This window comes from Eurosta solidaginis, chromosome 1 (genome assembly GCF_040869045.1).
Source record: "Eurosta solidaginis isolate ZX-2024a chromosome 1, ASM4086904v1, whole genome shotgun sequence".
NCBI classification, from domain to species: domain Eukaryota; kingdom Metazoa; phylum Arthropoda; class Insecta; order Diptera; family Tephritidae; genus Eurosta; species Eurosta solidaginis.
In genome coordinates this window covers 242,368,774-242,390,192 of record NC_090319.1, presented here as the reverse complement: position 1 = coordinate 242,390,192, position 21,419 = coordinate 242,368,774, and the positions used below count along the sequence as shown (strand labels likewise).

Below are 21,419 nucleotides of genomic sequence, written 5' to 3'. Positions count from 1 at the left end.
TCCACTATTCATCGCAACCGATTCAGCTATATGTTATACACAGCCATACAACCGAAGTTTGTGTCTCCGCCACTGCCGCTAGATGGGTCTCCTAAGCATTATCTAAGCGAGGATAAGCGTTTTTTTTACGCGGAAACGTAAAGTATACGCGTGTAAAAAGCTTTTAAAAGCAGTACTTTCGTTGTTCACTATTACATCAATATTATTATCTGTATTTAATTAGCGAGACATGCGCATATTGCTTTATACAATTGTTTTTGTCATTGATCATTAGGTTCATACTAATTCTATATGTTTTAATCCTATTTGTGTGGAACACTTATAGGCGCGCTCTCAAAAGCTTGGTAATATTGGATTTATAGCAAAGCTTTTATAAGCAGATATGCTTATATTGCTTCATACAATTGCTTTTGTTATTGATCGATAATATATTGTTATTTTTATTGACAACGAAATACAGATAATAATATTGATATAATAGTGGACAGCGGAAGTACTGCTTATAAAAGCTTTGCTATAAATTCTTTAGAGCGCGTATAAGTATTCCACACATTTAGGATTAAAAACATATCGAATTAGTATGTACCTAATAGTGTATAAAGGAATAGCAACAAAGAGGCAATATTTAGATATTCACAAGGTTGAGTGGACAAAGGCATCCACTAGTATAAAGAACCAATGTTGGAGATTTCGAGTTGAATACTCAGCCCCCGAAAAGATAGCTGATGAAGAAGTGAAATTAAGAAACATGTCGTAGTAACTATGGCCGTTTGTAAACTTTGTGATTTTTTTTCTCTAATGTCAATAAAAATAATAATTGTATAAAGAAATACGATCTAGCGAGGTTAATTGCTGCCTCGAGATATGGAAACTCTGCTGCCCTTAGGCCTCGAAAACGCAGGAAATGAACCCAGAACGTGCTCATTCGTTTCTTTCTGCAGCTCTTCCTACATCTTCTGTTACTGATGAGGTCTAACTTAAAAGCATGTGACGCCAGTCTTGTCTCTTCAGAGATATAAGGCTTTGCATATGATCTTAGAAATTCTGCAGCTTCTGTCCACGCCTTTCCTCCTAGACGAATCATATGTAACTCCTGTCTCCTTTTGATTTATTCAAACGAATTTGGACGTATAGCGTTGATTCATCGAGTGCGGCACCCTCCTTTGCAAATTCATCGGCCTTTTCGTTACCTTCTATCCTTTGTTAGCGGTAACCCAGTACATATTTATGGTTCGACCCGGCTGAAGCCCCTCCAATGCTTCTTTGCATTGCAGGACACTTCTTGGTGAAGCACTTGTTTGAGATTATTGCCTTGATCGCCGCCTAACTATCTATATATGAATATCTGCTGGATTCTTTACGGCCGCGTTAAAGACATTGCAGTGATCTTGCAGCCTGTAAAATCTAGCAGACCCGACTCCTTCCGTTAATTTGGAACCATCAGCATATACGTGTTTAGTACGTTCTGCCATTTGCGTACCCTTTCTCTTGTAAGACAAACTGAAAAAATTTTTATTTGAAAATGCCCTCCAAGATGCATACTAACTTTAAGCCTGCAAATATTTCTTGAACATTTCTTGAACCCTTGAAGAAATGCTTAAGAAATCTTTGAACGTTTTGATTAATACATGCAGAATCACATTTTGTAAATTAAATAATATTAAAAGGAAATATATATTTTGATATAAAAAAACCTCAGGTTGGTCTTACAAGGAGAAAATAAAAAACTTTCTTGAGCGCTTTCTTATGATCTGGCAGAAGTAAATAAATCTCCGTTTTTCGGTTATTTTCATTCAAATGTCGTTAGCTTTTCCCAAAGAAAATAGTTTAGTAATAGCACACGTTAGTTTTTTCTAAGCCGATTATAATTACATTGATTTAAATTTATTTTCTTGCAGGGTATTCAAGTGTTCACATACACTTCGTTAATAACACTGGTTTACAGCCAAAATGCTCCAGAGACGCCATTATGATATTCCTATGTAAAATCACCCCTTATTCCGAAAATCAGGGTTATTTTTAATTCTATGGTAACGTTTTTGAGATATTTACGAATTACCGTTTTTTCAAAAAAAAAAAAAAAATAAAAAATAAAATTGGATCCACTTAATCATATATATCTCAAGAACGAAGTGAGCAATTCCAAAACGGTTCAAAGCTTTTAAAAGGTAATAAAATTTTCTATAAATTGTGTATACAACACTTTTTGCTAGGCCCTGCAGATTCAAAGACAACGAACAATCATTACGGATTTTTTAAATTTTTTTTGTAAAAATATAAAAAAATTGTACTTTGCGAGGAAGGATCTCGAAAATTTTTTATTTTTTTGCAGATTTTTTTCTCTCTATACTCTGTTTTGTTGTAAACAAAAAAAGCTTTCATGCAACAAAATCGATGAACTAATGCAAAAGTTATAAGCATTCAAATAAATATATCCATATAGTAAAACTTATATATATTGTGACGAATATTAGGGACACTAAGTGATACTGACATCACTAGTCTGATGCTAAGTAATGAAGTCACAACAGCAATAAAGCAGGCAGTCACTTGTATCTACATAAACGAATCAATCGTTATGTCTGCACATATGTACGTACACGCAGCGGAGAAGAGACGCACAAACACAAGCATATATCTTATCTGAGATGCCCCCAAAAGTAGGCAATTGTCTGTGGAAGTGTCACTCTCATATACACGCGCATATGAGAAGCTATACACGTGCATCTGTAATTATAATTTTATAGCAGTAACTAAGTAAATTCTGGAAACGCCTAGAAGTATGGAACGAGGAAATCGATGAGTATAAAAGAGCGCAATCTGAGCAATCAGCAATCACTTTGAATTAAGCAAGCTATCAGTTGCGAAGTATAAGTGTTGTTGTCAAGTAGTCTAATAAAGACCATTTTTGCATTATTCAATATTGGAGTTATTTATTCAACAGTTTAGTGATTCGAACGTTAGCAGAAGATTTGGAATAAGCGTTCAGTAAATTCGTTACAATATATTTTATTATCTTTTAAAAGCTTCAAACCGTTTTGGTATTGCTCAATTTGCTCTTGAGATATATATGATTGAGTGGACCCAATTATTATTATTATTATTTTTTTTTTTTTTGAAAGAACGGTAATTCGTAAATATTTCAAAAACTTTGCCATAGAATTAAAGATAACCTTGATTTTCGGAATCAGGGGGTGATTTTATATAGGAATTTCATAATGGCATCTCTGGTGCAGAAAAAAAGTTGGAATTTGTGATCCAGTGTAATATAAAACAGCAATATTTGAATATTTTATTGCTTCATTTGGTGTTTTCTTTTTTAATTTCGTCGCGTTAATGTCATAAAATGAGTTACACGTACAAATGATATTTCTTCAGCAAATATCATAACTAAATTTATGTATACACGTATGTACTATCAATCAAAAAATTATGTATCCGATTATAAACTGCATATATTGGCTTAAAGATGGTCTTTATAAATAAAATATAAGATTTTTTCCAATCTAGTCCCTACAAACAGTAATAAGAAGGTCAAAAATAGTTTGGTACCAGCTGGAAACGTGTATCACAGGGTCAAAGTTAAAGTTTTTTCGTATAGTGACTCGACAAATGTAAATTTATCCTTTTTCGTATCTAACGTTAAATCGACCGCTGTGACGTGGTGGTATCGTGCTCCGCCAACCACACCAAAAATCCTCGGTTCAAGTCCCGGGAAAAGCAACATCAAAACTTTATATATAAGTTTTTTCAATTAGATTAAAAAAGTGATTTGGGGGGTTTTCTCAGTGAAAGCTCATCTGCCTTGCAGATAGAGTTCGGAGTCAGCGTAAAACACGTAGGGGCCAATTTGTTGGTACTTGCATTTCAATTAATTGAATGTAACGTGCTAGGAGGAATGACAACTACAATTTTGTATGTAGATTTTTGTAGATATGGCTCTCTATAAAAGCAAAGTAGTGGTAAAAAAGCTGTGCACTTTTGAAAAAGCAGTATCTGCATATAGAAGTTGGTTTTGGTAAGGAAACATGTTTTAATGTTGATTTCATTTTGTGTGTAGATAATTCAAAAGTATGAGTTTAAAACCGCTACAACTTTATACCTATTTGCAACATAGACATACGTGCATTGGAAAGATTAAGAATATATTTTAAATACTACAAGAACAAAAATGATATAATACATCGAATGTTTCAAACAGGAAAATACAAAAAGGTAACTTTTTGCCCGCGACTTCTTAATTTTAAAAGTATTTTTGTACGAAAAAATTCACATTTCGAAGCCCACTCCGCTTATGTAATTTACTAATTTTCGAAAAAAATAAAATAATTGCAGGGCGCGATAACCTCCGATACCCACAATCTTTATTAGGACGGCAAAATATATATAAGTACGTATTGATTTGAGGAAGATGTTTGGCTTACATAACATCAAAACTGCAGATTGTTGACTCAGCTCCCTATTACATTTATATTTATGTAATATCGTCTACTGTAGTATTCTCGATTTTGGGTACATTGAATTTTCCTAAATCACTTGTTTAGGAGATATCAGTAATTTAATACTTACACTATTTTTTGGTGCGCTTTCAATCTCTAGGTCATGGACTTTTTTCAGTTTCAGAAAATGCGTGTGGAGAGACGGAAATGAAAACTTTGAGTTTGTGGTGGTTCTAACATATTTTTCTTTATTTTTATGGACTTTGGACAAAGTGTCGGCAAAGCTATAAAATGAAAAGAAAAAAATAAAATGAAAAGAGAAATGAGAATTATTATTAAATATTTATAGCCTGTTGTAGACGCAACTCTTACAATTCTTGTTCATATCATGCATAACGAGCAAAGGGGTTTTGGTCTTTGAATTGCTAATTTAGTTTGTTAGGCATACCTGGAAAAGTGTTGTATGTCTTTGTTTTATTATTATTTTCTCTTACTCACGTGTGGTCTATTGTACACTGCTTTTGAACGTACAATGGTTTGCCAAAAATTACAATAAAAAATTAATATGTGACATCGTTTGGGGGTTTATCCTGATTGTGAACCTGTGATTGAAATCATGTCTAACCCTTTTTGAAAAATCTGGGAATTTTTTAGTAAAACAAAAATGATAAACATTTTTTTTACTGCCCGTTGTTGCTCGCGCCAAACGGCGCTCTGCCTAACGCGGCCGCTCCAACCCATCAGAACCGTCTAGGTAGCATGGACAGGCCCCACCCTTCCTTTTCCGACACACGCACTAGCGTAAGAAGGAGCCAATGACTCCCAGTCCCCCAAACAATGTGCTCCGTATGCCAGCTAAGAATATTTATAATTGCGACATCGGTCAACTGCAGTTCATACCTTCGCCGATGCCACCTTCATAGATGCTCCAAAACACAAGTACCAACCCATCGATACCAGGTACTCCAGCAGCACCCACCAATATATTATTAATATACAATATCCTACTCTTGCAGAAGAAGTAGGCACACTACCAAGGGAGACACGAGTCACACTGGCCCAACTCCGTTAAACTCTTACTTGTCCAGAATCAACCCCGAAATACGTACATGCGATGTGTCCCCACATGACAACAACCATATTTTCAATTGTAATGTGGAACCTACGCCTCTAATGGCAATCTCCCTATGGTCCGCCCCTGTCGCAACTGTCAGTTTTCTTGCACTTGGACGACTTTGATGAACATTTTAGAGTAGTCGTGCCCATTGAATGGGGCGACGCACTGTTAACACAACAACAACAACTGGTACGTTACATATACAATTTGGAAGTAAAATTTAACTCTGGAACAGGCGCGGATCTACGGATCCCCCCAAAAGGTCGAGAAATTTTACTTTTCAAATACTCTACAGAACAAAAATGAAATATCCAAAGAAAACAAATATTAAAATGTTCAATAGTTAATTTTGGCATTTCACGATGCACGGCAATTTATACATGAATACCGCTTTTATAAAGATAATTTGTGAAACTTTTTGATACCATTAATGAGTTTTTTAAAAGGGAGTAGCCGTTAGTTCTATAGGTGGACGCCTTTTCGAGATATCGCCATAAAGGTGGACCAGGGGTGACTCTAGAATGTGTTTGTACGATATGTGTATAAAATTAAAGGTATTAATGAGGGTTGTAAAATGGAGTTGCCCTTAGTTTTATATGTGAAGGCGTTTTCGAGATATCGACCAAAATGTGGACTAGGGTGACCCAGAACATCATCTGTCGGGTACCGCTAATTTATTTATTATGTAATACCACGAACAGTATTCCTGCCAAGATTCCAAGGGCTTTTGATTTCGCAATGCAGAACTTTTCATTTTCTTCTACTTTTTTTCTTAAGTTATATTTTGCGTCAATAAACCAATCCAATTACCATGTTTCATCTCTTTTTATATTTGGTATAGAATTATGGCATTTTTTCATTTTTCGTAATTTTAGATATCGAAAAAGTGGGCGTGGTCATAGTCGGATTTCGGTCATTTTTATACCAAGATAAAGTGAGTTCAGATAAGTACGTGAACTAAGTTTTGTAAAGATATATCGATTTTTGCTCAAGCTATCGTTTTAAAGGCCGAGCGGAAGGACCACCGGTCGACTGTGTATAAAAAATGGGCGTGGCTTTAACCGATTTCGCCCATTTTCACAGAAAACAGTTATCGTCATAGAATCTATGCCCCTACCAAATTTCATTAGGATTGGTAAAGAGGGGAGCCACGCCCATTTTGAAATTTTCTTTTATTTTTGTATTTTGTTCCACCATATGATTACTGGAGTTGAATTTTGACATAATTTACTAATATACTGTAAAGATATTCAATTTTTTGTTAAAATTTTACTTAAAAAATTTTAATTTTTTTTTTTGAGTGGGCGTTTTTGTTATCCGATTTTGCTAATTTGTATTTAGCACACATATATTAATAGAAGTAACGTTCCTGCCGAATTTCATCATAACATCTGCAACGACTGCCAAATTACAGCTTGCAAAACTTTTAAATTACCTTTTTTTAGAAGTGGGCGGTGCCACGCCCGTTGTCCAAAATTTTACTAATTTTCTATTTTGCGTCATAAGGCCAACGCACTTACCAAGTTTCATCCCTGTATCCTTCTTTGGTAATGAATTATCGCCCTTTTTCGGTTTTTCGATATTTTCTATATCGAAAAAGTGGGCGTGGTTGTAGTCCGATTTCGTTCGTTTTAAATAGATATCTAAAATGAGCACCCAGGAACCCACGTACCAAATTTCATGAAGATACCTCAAAATTTACTCAAGTTATCGTGTTTACGGACGGACGGACATGGCTAATTGACTTTCTTTTTTCACCCAGATCATTTCGATATATAGAAGTCTATATCTATCTCGATTTGTTTATGCCGTTATGGATTACTGTTATGCGAACAAAGTTAATATACTCTGTGGGCTCTGCTCAGCTGAGTATAAAAAGTAACAGTAAAACAGACCTCAGTTCTTGAAGAACACAAGACATCTAATGTAGGTGATTATGTCGTTCGACACAATGAAATATGTAAAACTCGAAAATTAGCAAGAACCCCTGAAATTATAAAAGGTTCATTTCTCGCGATTTGATGGAAAATAAGTAAGTTTATATTTTTGAGTGAGTTTTTGCTTTTGAAACTTACCGAATAGCAAATAAAAGATACGTATCTTAAAGAACTTTTTTGATTTTAATTTTTTTACATTTTGTATTGTACTGACAGTTGTTGATTTACTATTGTAAATATAGTACGAACTTTGGTAAAGCGTATTTGTAATAATGTAGCAAATGGGTATCTATCCCTATATTTTGTTTGTGTATTATTAAAATACGGTACACCAATTTGAAAATGCAATGATGCTAGAGTCTGCATCAGTTGTATATATGGCCGCTAGACTATTTGCACAACATCCTGAACTCCCCTTATTTTTAGAAATATGAACGAAAACATGCCATACATACACCCTTTGAAATGCCGAATGCTGTTACGGCTGATTATTTTTTCCCTTATCATAAAATACCATTCATAAAATCCCAATCAGACCTGGCGAATTTTTAGACTAGTGTCTATCATCAGACCGTTGCTGTGTATGTTCGTTTGCTTATTATTGCCATTAGTACACTACCAAATCCGATCTACAAATGTACAGTCGGCATTTTCATGACCTTTGCACAGGGACTGTAAAATCACTGTTTTTGCTCAACTCTAGTTTATTATCATATACATATGTAAAACAGGTTGAGTTAAATCTTGTAAGCATTGGACGCATTGTTTTCCATTTTTCCATTCTCATTTGGCAACTCGGATAAGGTAAGTACCACGTGGGGAGTTCAATCAGCTTTTCAAACTCGGAAACTCCATTAGCTTTACGCTTTACTGCCGTCCATCATATTTTACTTCATTGCCCTTCCTGTTGCTAATTCACATTTATTTTCTTCGATTTATTTTCATTTCAATTTCTACTTACGAATTATGTAACTACACACAAATGTAGATATTTGAATGCATACATGTCCCAGAAAACAATTTTTATTGTAATAATCTGAGGACAAATTTGTTATCAAGTAACTTTTCGAATCTCCAACCAAAGTCTCAGAAATTTTAAATATATGTGTTCTAAATTTAATAGAGACTTTTGAATGTGGCCTCTAAGAAATTTTTGCTATTAAATCTAAATATATCTGTTTAAATTTTAACTTATTTCATTGGTTTGATGCATACTAGGGCTGTGAACTGCATCCGGCTTTTTCAACTATCCGGATAAACCGGATATTCAAATAACCGGAATATATCATATAGACTCTCCCATTTCAAATGGTAGCATCTAAAAGTATAAAACTTTGATGTACATATATTTCAACGATATTCGGTCATTCCTTTTCAAATTTAGTTTGGATTCGAACCGTGTTTCGGCGCCGTGCTATTTCTCATTCATTTCAAAAAGGACACAAAAGATGGTACAGCGATGAAACTGGTTTGTTTACAAATTAAATGTGAAAAGGCGATGACGTAAATTGTTCCAATATACATCAATTATCGAATAAAATGAACCATTATAAAACTCTTTTTAAATACTCAATTATAATTTCATAGATTGTGATAAACGGCTTTAAGTAGTTTACGAATTGCGGAAAGGTAATAAATTAAATTCATGTGTATCCCTTCTGTCGAAAAATTCACCTTTTCAGACACAGTCTTTTAAGCCGGTCCTTTGAGATATATGTATAACTTTAGTAATGACATCGCTGAGGTACTACCTTTCTAACAGAATGTTACTACTAGTGATGTTTTTATACTCAGCTGAGCGAAGTTCACAGAGTTCAAATACAAGTCTTTTTTTTTTCGGGAACCATAACTGGAATAAGAATTAACCTATATATAAAGAAATTTGGAAGACTTATTTTCTTAATAAATTGATTTAAAAAGAAGTAAGGGTGTCTTAGCGCAGGTGTAACCGAACATTATATACTCAGCGTGAGTTTTAATTATACAGTTCATTTCAGATAAATTACTTTGCCGAATTTTGTTACAAGGAATTTATTTTTATGAGGTCTAAAAAATGTTGTGTATTAAAAAAATGTTTCCCAATTTCCTTTTACAATAAAACTTGGTAAGTGAAATATCATTGATACAAAACTATTTTTTTGCTAAGATATAGCTTATTATTCTAGTCTACGCACCTTTTAAATAGCCGTTATACATAAAAGTGGGCGTGGTCTTAAACCGATGGCATCCATTTTTACTAGAAATATTTCTTGCCCTAAGGTGAATATGTGCACCAAATCTTGTTCTGATCCGTTGCCACGCCTATTTTCACAAATTTGAATCTTTTGCTTTTTCTTGTTATAATTCCACTTGGGAAATGAGACACCATTGAAATAAAGCTCTTTTTTGCAAAGATATAGGTTATTTTATTCATCCACGACCCGCTTAAAACCTTTTATATAAAAGTGGGAGTGGTTCTAACCGATTTCGTAAATTTTTCTTCGAAGCATTCGTTATAGTAAACCTTTGTCCAATTTTTGTATTTTAGGTTTAACTGTTTTTGGTATATGATTAATAGTATTTGTAAAATTGATTTTATCACAAGTGGGCGGTGCCACGCCCATTTTCAAAAAGTTTTTCGCATTTTTATCAAGAAACTCAATAACAGTCCACACATCAAATTTCAACATTATATTTGTATTACTTAAGTATTGGTTTCCTCCAAAAGCGGAACCGTTATTATACTCACCGTTTTCAGCGGCATCGCTTTGTTGAAACTACGTCAATTACCTAGGAATCGCAAAATTTAATTCTGCATGTTTGCGTGTTTTTTTTTAGTTTTTTTTACAATTTTCTTTAAATAAATGTACAAGAAAAAATTCAATTAAAAAATGTTCATCTAATATATAAAATTCTTGTGTCACGGCGTTAGAGGCTCAACTCCTCCGAAAAGGCTGAACCGATTCTCATGAAATTTTGTGAGCATATTGGGTAGGTCTGAGAATCGGCCAACGTCTTCCTTTTTTTCGCTACGTGCCTAGGGTCTTAAGATCAAAACGTGGACCCAGGTACCACTAGAATGTGTTTATACAATATGGATATCAAATGAAAGCTGTTAATGAGTGCTATAGTACAACAGGGTAATTTTCATACAACTGGGAGGCTAGGGTCTTGAGATATAGCCCAAAACGTGGACCCGGGTACCCCTAGAATGTGTTTATACAATATGGATATCAAATGAAAGCTGTTGATGAGTGCTATAGTACAGGATAATTTTCATACAACTGGGAGGCTAGGGTCTCCAGATATAGCCCAAAACGTGGACCCGGGTACCCCTAGAATGTGTTTATACAATATGGATATCAAATGAAAGCTGTTGATGAGTGCTATAATACAGGATGGGTTTTTATATTATGGGTATCAAATGAAGCTGTTGATGAGGGATTTCCTACAGAGTATTTTTTAAACCGCTCGGTGACTAGGTAGCTCTGTCGAAGTTTTAAATAGTGGGAGTGGGAATGGGCGTGGGAATGGGAGCGGGAGTGGGATGGGAGTGTTTGGCTATAGATTCCTTCGATCAAAATGAAAGCTTTAGGCTAAAAATAATTTCGATATATAAAAGTGGCGTGGCACCTCCCATATAAATGGAATTTTTACTACTGCATAACTCTGAAGGTATACATGCCAGAACATTGAAATTCAGTAAGAAGTTATATGAAGTCAATTCATAACACCTCCACTAAAATGTGGAATTGGGGAAAAAGGGGCGTGGCAACTTCCTACAAATGGGAATTTTCAGAACTATGGCTGCCGTACCAACTTATAAAAGTTTGACTGCATTGTTGAGTTTGGCTGTTATTCCTTCTGCAGCCGTTAAAAAATTCGTTAGCTGCAGTCTATCTGCATCTTATATAAAAATCAAATTCTGTGTGTATTCCCTATGGAATCATATTTCCCACACTTCAATCATCACCAAATTTTGGCTATAGGTTCCTTCGATCAATACGAAGGTTTTTCATATTTCAGAATTAAGAATTTTAAATTTAAATTTTTTTTTGGCTATGCGAACGAGCAATCTTAGCTCCCAAAAATGATCATGTTAACAAAATCAATGATCGAATTCAAAACCAATTTCTTGGTGAAGTGACGAAATATAAATCGATCGACACAGTTACAGATGAAGATAAAATTGTGAATTATCCAAATGAATTTTTAAACTCTTTAGAACCAAAAGGAATGCCTGCGCATATACCAACTTTGAAAATTGGCTCACCAATCATGCTTCTTCGGAATTTAAACCCACCAAAATTGTGCAATGGAACCAGAATTTGCGTTTAGCAATTAATGCCGAATGTAACCGAGCAACAATCATCAGTGGTAAAAGCAAAGTGAAGATGTGCTCACACCACGAATTCCAATGATTCCTACAGATTTGCCATTAAATTTTAAGCGCTTACAGTTTCCTGTACGCCTTGCTTTTGCAATTACAATCAACAAAGCACAAGGACAATCGCTTACTGTTGCAGGCTTAAATTTAGAGAGTCCGTGCTTTTCCCATGGCCAGCTATACGCTGTTTGCTCTAGAGTTGGAACGCCAAAAATTTGTTTATCTTTGCATCAAAATATTGTGTACCCACTTGCATTACAATAAGACACAATAATAAAATGTTTTAAACGAAAATTTCACCAAACATGCGTACATAATTCAATTCAATTTATAGAACAATAAACTAAATTATCAACAAACGAAACAGAAAAAATAACGCAACATTAATTTGATCTCGGGCGTTACAACGTACGCCGGGTAAAGCTAGTTTCTTATAAATCATTTCAATTATTTTACAAAATATTCACGGCTTTGATAATAGCGGTGTCAAGAAACGGTGATGAAAGAGTTTCTACTGTCATGACGGCAGTGATATTTTATGCCCTGCTTCTATATTACGTTTCGGTGAACTTCACCGTTTTCTTATTTTCCACATAATTACTTTTACACTGCAACACTTTTGACAACATACTCTACCGTTATGTAGCGGTCGCTATATAGCGGCACCGCTTTCCAGAAAACCAAGCCATTACTTATTAATCAGGTTTTTTGTGTTTTCCAAAATGTTATATATGTAAAAACTTGGCGTGGTTATCATCCGATTTCACTCATTTTAAATAACGATAGGATATGAGTTCCAAGGAACACACATACCAAATTTCAATAAGATATCTCAATATTTACTCAAGTTATCATGTGTACAGACCGACAGATGCACGTTTCTTTTATGCCGTTACGATCAACCGTTATGTTAATATACTCTGTTTGCAAAGCACGCTGTATTTGTTCCATGAAAAGCTCTCAGTGAAAACGGAGTCGGCATAAAACAAGTAAGTCCCGTTCCGCCAATTTGTAGGAAAAATTAAAAGAAGCACGATGCAAATTCCAAGAGAAGCTCGGCCTAAAATTTCTTCGGAGGTGATAGCGCCTTATATTTATTTATTTATTTATTTATCGTGTTAACGGACGTATGGACGGACATGGCTTAGTCTGTTTTTCTTTTCGATACTGATGGTATATAGACCATTTGTTCTATATCAATTTCGATTCCTTTATGCCTGTAAAACCGATCGTTATCCAATCAAATTTAATATACTCTGTGTGTAAATTGATTAAAAACACGCCCGAAATTCTCTTCCAATTTGCTTCGGGATCCTTTTTAATTTTTTCCACAAATTGGCTGGACGGAAACAAAAAATTTTATGCGAACTCCGAACGGTAGGTGCAAGGCAGATCAGTTTTCACTGAATTTAGACCTCCGAACTTATTATGTTTCCTTTCTCGGACAACAACAATATCAAATATTCAGAAATTTTAAATGATATTGCAACCAAACTATAACCTAAGAAATTTTAGGGCGTGGTATAAATATGTTTAGTGCCAAATTCGATGGAATACTGAAACTCAATAAGAGATTTAAGAAATCATAAACTGTAATGAAGGAGAACTAGCAAACCAAAGAGTATATTTTATATTGTGATTGTTAGGATATAACTTTCGTTCTTTTACTTTGCAGCATTTCAATTGGATTTTAGCTACGAATTTGTGGGCCCGGCATTGTTGCTATATTCTTGGAACAAGCCTGCTTGTATTATACTAATTTACTAGACAGGAATACGCCTTTAACCCCCCAAGCTCATTTATTATTAAACTGCTACAATGACAACAAAAGTAAAATGAAGTCCCTTCCAAGACCAAAAGCAATCACGCCACTTGTTCGTCCTTCAGAAGATGTGTTTCACATTTGTCGCACTGCTTGTGTATATTACGTCACTACATACATATGTAAATATTCATATATGTACAAAGTTTTGGAAAGGATTGGGTAATGTTGGATATTAGCAACGGTGTTGAAGCATGCAACATGGTAACTTCAACCCTTTTTTAAATTAAAATTTGAAATATGTGTGCTGAGAAAATGAAAGGACAATGAAGCCGAGCAACCTAGGGTGAGTTGGAATTATGAATAAATATTATTTTTCGTGCATTATGCCTAGAGATTGCAGATTTCACTGTTAAAAATGTTAAATATGACCTTTCACTGAGGGCTTTTTCATGGCAAAAATACACTCAGAGTGCTTGCCAAACACTGAGGGGCGACCACCCTTAGATAAATTTTCTTCTTATTGAAAAAAATGGTTCCTAAAATTTTGATGTTGATTTGCTCAGGACTTGAACCCAGGATCTTCGGTGTGGTAGGCGGAGTCCGCTACCATCACACCACGGTAGACGTGTGCTATTAATATCTTTTTAAAAATTTGTTTTTATCTACTTAACTGGTTAAGGAAAAAACACCCTGTTTATCGGCGAAAGAAAAGTGAATGTTGTTGAAGTTGTAGGCAGGAAACACTTAATTTTAGTTACCCTCATTTACTATTGGACATTTTTCAAACAATTACAATTCCGCTTTGATAAATATCCGTACGAAAAGTCGAAAGTAAAATTGTAGGCACAAAACCACAGTCCGAAGATTAAGAAAAGTGTTACGGATCTGACAATCCTCTACCGTACATGAATCCCGGTACATGCTTCTTGTGGTTTCAACGTTTCCGGTCCATTCCCTTCCCTTAGATTAACTGGTCCCCAAAATATGTTTGAAGTGAAAGGTGAACGGGAAGCCATAAAAATGCACATTCACCTTTCTTTCCAAAACCCATTTTCAATAAAGATTAAAGAAATGCGTATGCCCTGCCACTCATTAAATTTTAATTAAAGAGAGTATATTGGCGTACAACAGCCAATATGTGTACATCTATGTATGTACAAAAAATTGCACATTAGTAAAAAAAATTGCAAATGAAAATAAGTAAACATGAAAGAAAATCTAGTGATGGCGAGCGTCATGATGAAATTAAAAATTAATTAATGCAATGATGTAGCAAAAAAAAATTATATTTCCACTTCAGTGAAATTTTCGTTGCATTTCTACTTTTGGCTTTACACGGAAGTTGGTTTTCCGTACTTCTTTAAAGTTCAACAAAATGTCAACTGAACGCAATTACATGCGTAGACTCTGAATTTAAATTTAGTAAAGAAAATATGCACATATAAATACAATTGACAACACCCAACAAACATTTTTCTTTCATATCGACTTGACGCGTATTTTATTTCAAATACCTTTCTAAAATATACATCGGTAGGTATATGCTTAAACTGCTATTTTTTACTATGTGTATTTTCTTAGTTCACAAAATGAGAAATTACTGATTCTCAATTCGGCCTTAAATAAATACTACCTATTGAAAATAAGTAAAGATGTCACCCCCAACTAAATGTTCTGCCAGCACACTTGAGCTAATTTTTAGTCGAAAATAATCTATACTCGTGTTAGTATTTTTGTCGAAGTTTTACTTTGCTAAATAACTAGAACGCTCAATTTTTAAGAGCGTTATTTTTATCTATAAACTATTCGATTCATCACAAATTTAAGATATCTTATCTTCTTTTTCTTTATATTAGCAATAAAGTTTTTGGGGGGTTTTATCGACGTTGATGGGTCCTTTTCCGGTTACTGATCAAGTAGGCTACGGAAACTAGCACCATTTAGGTGCCTACCCAACCATACCAGTTTGGTATGACCACGTTTAGAGGCGGGATTTAATTAGAGATTTATAAACATTACTAGCAGACCCGGCGTTCTGCCCTAAATTTGGACTATCTGCAAACATTTTAATAAGCTTTTTCCGTCTAACTCTGCCCTACCGCTCTTCACTTTTTCCTAATCTTTTGATTCACCCCTCCCTCCGTCTTTTTCGCTTCATCTCCATCTTCGACTCATTCTATCTCTTTCTCAGACTCCTTCCCTCTTTTCTCTTCTCAAGTTTTTCCCCTTCTTCTTCATCTCTTATTGCCAGTCCCATAGGGTAGTATGTATTTTGTTCCAGTCCCATTCCGAGTCTCAGTCTCAATCTCAGTCCTAGTCCTAATCCCAGTCCCAGTCCGTCTCTGGTATACTTCCCGGAAAAAAGCATAGTAAATACTAATATAGGCAAATTTATATACGAAATTTCGAAATCGAATAGAACGTATGTAAATAGGTATGTGGTTATTATTAATTCTTGTCGTTATTTCGGCTTCGCATGCATATTTATCAGGTTTGCCAGGCTGATGCGACTAAATCGAATATCACAATGAACTTTAGAGCTCTCAGCAACAGCTTTCATTTGATATCCATAATACCCACACATTCTAGGGGTACCCGGGTCCACGTTTTGGGCTATATATCGAGACCCTAGCCTCCCAGTTGTATGAAAATTATCCTGTACTATAGCAGTCATCAACAGCTTTCATTTGATATCCATATTGTATAAACATATTCTAGGGGTACACGGGTCCACGTTTTGATCTCAAGACCCTAGGCACGTAGCGAAAAAAAGGTAGACGATGGTCGATTCTCAGACCTACCCAATATGCTCACAAAATTTCATGAGAATCGGTTCAGCTGTTTCGGAGGAGTTAAGCCTCTAAAACCGTGACAGAAGGATGTTATATATTAGATTTCGTGTTTTAACAATAGACTTTTGCGACTCGTTCTACAAAATATTCACAGTTAACGATTTAACTTGAAGTTCGTCATTCTGTGTTAGTGAAAACGAAACTAACCTAGAGATGGTGCGAACGGCCTTTAGTTTTGAAACTTTTAATTAATTGGACTTTTTTCTAAGTAGAAAGTATGTGGACTTGGCATTAGCTTTGATTGTATTTTTGAATTAGTGCTTTTTGGAATCGCGGCTGTCTTTTTAACACATAATAAGTATAGTCTTGAGGTAAAAAAGCAACAATTGTTTGGTTGTTTGCAGCTAAAACATGAAAACTATTGGTTTTCTAAACCATTTCTAAACACTTAGTTTGGAAATTTTTACAAAGAAATGTTCTATATAACAATTTTTCAATGACATCTCCAGCTGTTACTGTTGGGAAGAAAATAATTTTGAGAAAAGTTTACCCAAAATTACCCATAGTGCGGAGTACACGTTAATTTGATTTTGAAATTTTAACAAAACCTATTGTGAAAAATTCTAATAGGAATGGAAAGTTGCGATAATTTTCGTAATAGCTTGAAAGGGGTAACCCCATTGAAGACGAAACCGGCAGACGAATTTGAAATGTTTGTACCTCGCGTAATTTGGCACTATCACCCACCAAATCTTCGGCGACCTTATTTACGACGGGGACTATATCGGACATCCATGTCGATGACATTACGTTACAAATTATCTAACACCCATAAATACTGCATGCATCAATATGGCGAGAACGCAGCCGCAGTATTGACTAAAGTTCAGACCCCTAAAAAAATCCTCAAGCCCTCGCTGGCAGCACTTGGAGCAAAGGAAAAGCCACGCTCATAGCTACCTATAAAGTGATTGGCCAGCCCAGTGGCGGATCCACGGGAGGGGGAGGATGGTGTCCCGTACAAACTGACGCACATATACAAATATTTCAAGAGCATGTTTCTATTTTCATTTGTACGATTTACTCGTACCCACCGTGGAATGCTTTAGTCGCAATTATGGTGAAGGATGGGTGGGACAGTATCACAATTGCGGTGATTCAACGCTGTCTCCTCTTAAGATGACTTAGAAGTCGTCCCCCCAGAATCTAAGCACTCTCTGAATATTAGTTACCAGTTCTGTCTTTATCCTGACGGAAATTCGACCGGATTTGAAACCTTCCGTCTTTCGCCGAAGTTGTGGAGGACAGCCATGTAGCTCTATCGATCTTTTATCATTTGAGTTTTTGGCTGCATATGAAAACATCTCGAGAAACAGCGAAGTCGATCGTCCTCACTCCATTAATTAATATCCGAAATTTCTGGGTAAATATATTTTTATGAACAGTGTATGTACATTTCATCACCAAATACATGGTAAAAGCGGATCTCGAATTTCTTTGTGTGTTCTGTATGTGTATTTTTTTATTTATAAGTGTGCGTGTTTATGGACCAATTTTGTGATTTTTATTAGGGTAACTCTCTTTGAAAACGAAAGATGGATAGTAAATTTCATCACAACATCTTTTTTTAAAAAGATTCGAGCGGCCTAAGAAGGCGTCGTCATACCTTTATTCAAGACAGTTAGTTATAGTTTTTAAGTCAAATTTACGAAGTTGATCGAATAAAATTTAACAGTGGAGCTTTTTAAATGACGAAAAGATCCCGTTAAGTGTTGGAAGAAATTGCCACGGGATGTCTCCTTATATCACCAGAACACCATTTACAAAGCAAAACGAGAATACTCCCATAAAGGAGAAAAATTAAATGCTGAACAAACAATTTGACTTTCACTAGAACATACTGATGACTATCGTGAGCGATTACACCTATTGGATGGGACAAATCACCGCTGTACGGATTTCACGGAATGTGTAGATTGAACGGACTGTAAAGCACTCCATAGCACAATTTTGTTCTCATTGCGTAAGCGAAAGGGCGATTATTTGAACATTAAACCCGGCTTCAAGGGTATTAGTCTCAATCTTCGCATTTTTCTCCGACTAAAATGGTTTTTATAGCTTTAGTTTTTTTTTTTTTACTTTCTGTGTAAATATTTTGACTCTTTTTACTGATGTAAGTATGTGTAAACCATGACTCAATTATATGGTTGGCTCATCTCGTCAGTTGATTTTATTTATTTCATTGCATGGTCGATGGGATTGTCAAAAGGAGATGACAAACTCAAAATGAAACCAACACATTGGCAACATTTTCTTACACATACAACAACTCCTAAGTTTTATGTTTCCATTCCATGCCATTCGCACGAACACCAATACACAGATTTTGACAATTTGAACAGATATATTTTGTTATTGTACAGATGAGCCAACCATATAGTTGAACCATGGTTTTAACTTCGATATGATAAAATCTAAGTAGTGCCAATAGCTCATTTCATGTAGTGTAAGTGTCAAGTTTCTTTGTCACAATAGTTTTTCGGTATCCACTGTAAAACATACTACACTAAAGGCTTGGTTTCCTCGAAAAGCGGTGCCGCTATATTACGGCGTTAAATATCCACCGCTTTACCTACCGTCTTCAGCGGCACAGCTTTGTTGTAAAGTTGGTCCATCGTCGCAGCCCATTCATGCCAATCTGATTTCACCATTTTCAAAACTTTTGGGCGTTTCTTTTGTTTTGTTTTTTAAATTTAAATTAAAAATAGTTTATAACAGTTTTAATTTATTTATTTAAATAACTCAAACATTTAACAAATTGTTTACCGCTTTGTGCATGACGGTTAGAAAAACGGTGAAGAACGAGTTGGTACCGTCATGACGGCCGTAATATTTTTTGCCCTACCACTCACTATACAACGTTACGGTGAACTCCACCGTCTTCTAACTTTTACGTTGCAACATTTTGGACAACGTACTCTACAGCTATGTAACGACCGCTTTATAGCAGCACCGCTTTCGAGGAAACCAAGCCTTAAGACTTATTTAATTGATATTCTCTAACGAATGGTCACATTTTTATAAGTCCTTGTTCAGCAATGTCGAGGAAGATAAATTGCACACCTTAGCAGCGCGCCCTCATACAAAAAATTGATTGCTGATGGCACAACTTATGTGGAAGTGAAAAATATCATTGGTTGCTCACCAACAATGGTACACAATAGCTAAAAGTACCTACCAAGTGACAAAAAGTGTGGAAGAAAGCCCGCAATGTCGGTTAGAAAAGTTAAGACCGTTGCCAGATACTCAAAGCAGTTTCCATTTGCGACTGGCACTGAGGTAAAAGATGCCTTAAAAGTGTCTACAAACGTTGAAACTGTTTGTCGGTGTTTGCGTTAGCGCAGTCCCACAGTCCAATAGAAGTACCGTTGTTGACTAAACACGCATGTACAAAAGGGACTTCGAATTGCCCAAGAATATTTGGATTGACCTTCGGCCAGATCAACGTCTTGGAATTGCCACCACAGTCACCTGATGTAAACCCTATTGAAAATTTGTGAGTTTATGTCAAGGAGGCAGTAGTCCAACTCAAGCCAACATCGATATGCAACTATGGGAGGTTGTAAAAAACACATGCGAGTCGATTTCGGTTGAAATATGCCAAAAACCTGTTGACTCAGTGCCACGTCGTTGTGCTGCCTTTCTAAAGAAAAAAGGTCATGCAACTAAAAACTAATTTAAATATTGATTAACACCCAATGTATAACAAAAAGTAAAACCACCATTACATAAAAGTTATGTCAACATTTTACTTATAATTTGTTCTACTACCAAGTTTTTGACCGCGCAGAATTCGCTGTAGTTTTTCTAAATATTTGTTTATCTGACTAACGATTTGATTTGTTTGATATTTGGGCTATAAGGGCGGAAAATTATTTTTTTATAGAAGCGATTACAGGCACCTTTTCAATCTATTCTTTTTTAGTATGTCCACTACTAAGATTTTGACCACCGCAGTGGAATCTCAACATTGCAAGCAAATTCCTTCAGGGGGGAACGTTCACGTCAATTAAAAAATTTTCAAAACTTTTTGAAATAAGGACTGTTCAAGGAATACGAAGGAGTAAATGCACAATCCAAAAGATCGGTTGACAATTAAGTGGTTACCAACAACTGGAGAATAGTTTTTCTCGTGCTTATTGCATATAGTCTATTTCTGTATAAATATGTATACGAGTGTATGTGCGTATATACGTATTTCGTATGGTAAGCAAATATAGCTTTACTCGTACAATGGGGTGAATGTGCAGCGCAAAACTAGCTAAGTTGGGTGAGCAAATGAGAAGAGTTCAAATTTAACATGGTGTCGTATCTCCTATGATTTATGTGCGCTCCAAAAAGCCATATTACCATTTTGCTTTTGCTTTCAACCATGCCACATCAGTGATGATAATCATGGTACATTTGTACTTTTTCTGGTACATTACGCTTCCCGAAAGTACGTTGGTACTATATTGACATGTTTGGTACATTTTTGTAAAATACAGCACTACACTTCTAGTCATTTGCAAAGCAGCTCTGAATGTACAAAAAATTTGTAAATTTTTCGAAGAAAATATATAGTTAAAAAAGAAAGTTCAGTTGTTTTGTTGCCGAGCACAATTTGCCACTTGCAATTATGGATCATTTAAATATGCTTATGAAAATTAGCATAACTGATTCTAACATTTTGAACAAATTTTGCATAAATAGAATTAAAGCACAGAATATAATAACTCAAATAACAGGGCAAGGAAATTATAAATCCATAATTGCATTTTGTCAGAAGAATCATGGTGAAACGATACAAGGTGGCAGCATAGAACAGCTGATTATAAACTTTTTTTTATTTGATTTGATACATCAACTTCCGGCGCAGTACGATTTTGACATTTGTCCATCTAATTTACAAAAACAAAGTACATGGGATTTTTATTTATGTTTGTAGGTATGTCACCATGCTG

At 35.2% G+C, this 21,419-nt stretch overlaps 1 protein-coding gene across 5 annotated transcripts in view; it reads right to left on the bottom strand.

Moving 5' to 3' along the window:
* The window catches only part of Antp (Antennapedia), a 971,420-nt gene that overhangs the window by 783,851 nt on the left and 166,150 nt on the right, over positions 1-21,419 (bottom strand). The window contains exon 1 of one of the 5 annotated variants that reach the window (XM_067760259.1): positions 4,570-4,704. The exons of the other annotated variants lie outside the window; for them this stretch is intronic. The gene's annotated coding sequence lies outside the window, so the exon portion shown is untranslated. Of the gene's footprint in view, positions 1-4,569; positions 4,705-21,419 lie in introns of those variants that run through there. 5 annotated transcript variants of the gene reach the window in all.